Source organism: Dasypus novemcinctus, chromosome 21, assembly GCF_030445035.2.
Source record: "Dasypus novemcinctus isolate mDasNov1 chromosome 21, mDasNov1.1.hap2, whole genome shotgun sequence".
Lineage (NCBI taxonomy): Eukaryota > Metazoa > Chordata > Mammalia > Cingulata > Dasypodidae > Dasypus > Dasypus novemcinctus.
The window spans coordinates 73,727,065-73,729,727 of record NC_080693.1 but is presented as its reverse complement, the minus strand read 5'-3'; the positions used below and the strand labels follow the sequence as shown (position 1 = coordinate 73,729,727).

Below are 2,663 nucleotides of genomic sequence, written 5' to 3'. Positions count from 1 at the left end.
CTAAGACACAGGAAGCTATTGCCCACTCAAAGGAACAAGCCAAAAATATATATGAGACTCAAGTTTAAGACAACTAATAAATGATGTTTAAATAAACCTTAATCAATTAAGGAGATGGAGGAAAATATTACTAAAGAGATAAAGGATATTAAGGTGACACTGTATAAACATAAAGAACAATTTGAAAATCTGCAAAAAAAAAAGTAACATGGGAGTGAAAGACAATGGATGAAATTAAAAATACATTAGAGGCATGGAAGAGCAGATTTGAAATGTTTAGAAGAATGAATAAGGGAATTGGAAGACAACATTTGAACTGATAGAAGAGACACAGAAAAGAATGCAAAAATTTGAGCAGGGTCTCAAGGAACTGAATGACAAAAGAAATACACAAACATATGCATTATTGGTTTCCCAGAAGGAGAAGAGAATGGAAAAGGGGTAGAAAGAATATTTGAGGAATGGCTGAAAATTTTCCAACGCTTATGAATTTCTAAGTCCAGAGGGACTGAGGTTGTGAGGCGTCACGCCATATGACGTGTACTGAAGGAGACCATCCAGAAGTCCAAAGCAGTCCTTCTGTTAGTGACAGTCATCCAAGCAATTGGAGTCTCCGTACAGAACAATGCGGCCTCCACCCACAGCTTGAATCTGATAAAGCCCCCAAATTGATATATTTTCAACAACTGCTGTTTCCTGCTTTAAAATATCCAGTTCTTAGTACTTAAAAGTCTGTGTTATCATTATGCCATCTTCTAGAAATTTAGCAATGCTGCTTCCTGACACATAATACATGTCATGGTTTGCCAAAGTGAAATTTCCTTCATACTGGTAATTGCTCAAACCCATATTCCCAGAAAGACTAAAGTTCATTTAGAGTTGGGGATATTAGCTCCTCCCATATCTGGCATTCACCACTGACTTGTGTTTTCATCTTAAAACTTTACTTTTCTCACAATGAACGTGTCGTACCAGTCACTGACAACAATGAGTGAGAGGCTGCTGTCTGTGTACCGCCCCAGCTTGGCAGTTTCTTCAGGAAAGTACTCCTCTTTGCTGTCCACCATTAGCAGGATTCCATATTGATTAGCATCAGAGCACATGAAGGAAGAGCCAGCATGTGAAGGAAGAGCCAAGCCCTTCAACAAAGTAGCCCATGCTTCTCAGATGCTGGTACATGTCCCTGAAGTTGGTGTGGATGTGCTCACCATTCCAATCCAAATGGTCATTCTTAAATTATCCCTGGGGAAATAGCCAGGTGGATAGTAGAGATTGTGGTAATGATCCCAGAGAACTCCCTTGCTTCAAAGAGGAGTAGGAATTCTCTTCACCTTAATTGGGAGCTTCACTGTTGAAGTCTGCTCTACAGTATTTTTTTTACTCCATCTCTGCTGAGGAGGCAACAGTGATCATGATGCGCCTCTGGGAGATACCTTCCTATGAAGCCCCTTCTTGGTTATAAAGATGGAAACAGCCAGATGGCCTGACCACCTTGTCACAAAGGGATGGTCCATGAAGTTTGGATCACTGATGCTGAGGTCTAGCAAGTCAGTCTTCTTTAGGGTGGCTTATTTGAAGGCATCCCCAAAACAAGACATATATGATATCTGATTATTGGTAAAGACCCTGACAATATGGATTTATACATCTAGAGCAACTCCTCGGCATTCTATCATGCTGGCTAACATGCCTGCTACAAAAGTGCAGTGACCCAACCTGTCATTCAGTGTTCTCTCATTGATTTACTTGGTTCTCTCCTTCACGTTTTTGAAGTGGGGATGCTTCTTGCTCAGCCCAGTGTCAAACACAGCAACTCTCATGTTAGCACCTGTATATACCAATTGCCAAAGTGTGTCTGCCTGCAGGGTCTTGGCGATCTGCCTTGGGATGGCTCTCAGCAGCAAAGATTCAAGTATCTTCCCATAGCATTCCAGAATCCAGAGAACAGGGAGAGGCTTGCTCTTCAAAGGGGGCATGAGGATTGCCATTTATGATTCCATCTGGTTTCATTACCAAGTACTATGGCATAAGATTAAGCATACTTGAGGGAATGTAAGACTTTCCTTAGGGGGAGAGGGTACCTCGTTTGATATTTGTATGATCATCAAGCGTCAGCAAATGAGCTCTCTGGTTTTCTTTCATCTGAATCGTCTCGAAATCACTAGAATAGTCCCTGGATGGATTGCTTCAAGGAATAATTTTCTAATTATTTCTAATAAATTACTATTTCACTGCTCTTCAGGATACTTGAAATGAATGAAATTGTAGTTTTGGCTATAAAGTATCCAGTGAAAGCCACGATGTATTCATATTCCACAACTGTGGAGGAGAATTCCAGATTCAAAGTCAGGTGGGAACAGCCAGGACACATTTCTTTTCCAGCCTGTCACCCAGATGTCTCTTCCCACAGAGCAAAACCACTAGCAGAGGCAGCCAGATATTGACAAGCTTCATGTTCATAAGTGAATATGGTCATAAAATCACATAAATTTAAATTGTACTTTTTGCTTTCTTGATTATCAGTTAATCTTTGTTTTAGCGAAAACCTGGAACATTACTGGCCAGCCATCTTACAGTCTTGTCCAACAAAAATAAAAGTTAAATATCTTAGCCTTCTTTGGTTTGGCCTGAAAGGCTTTCATTTCTTTTTCTGCTTCTTCTTC

At 40.4% G+C, this 2,663-nt stretch overlaps 1 pseudogene; it reads right to left on the bottom strand.

Annotated features, from left to right (window-relative positions):
• Nucleotides 1-483: 483 nt before the first annotated feature.
• Nucleotides 484-2,454, bottom strand: LOC101430058 (membrane-bound transcription factor site-1 protease pseudogene; annotated as a pseudogene).
• Between the last annotated feature and the right edge of the window lie 209 nt (nt 2,455-2,663).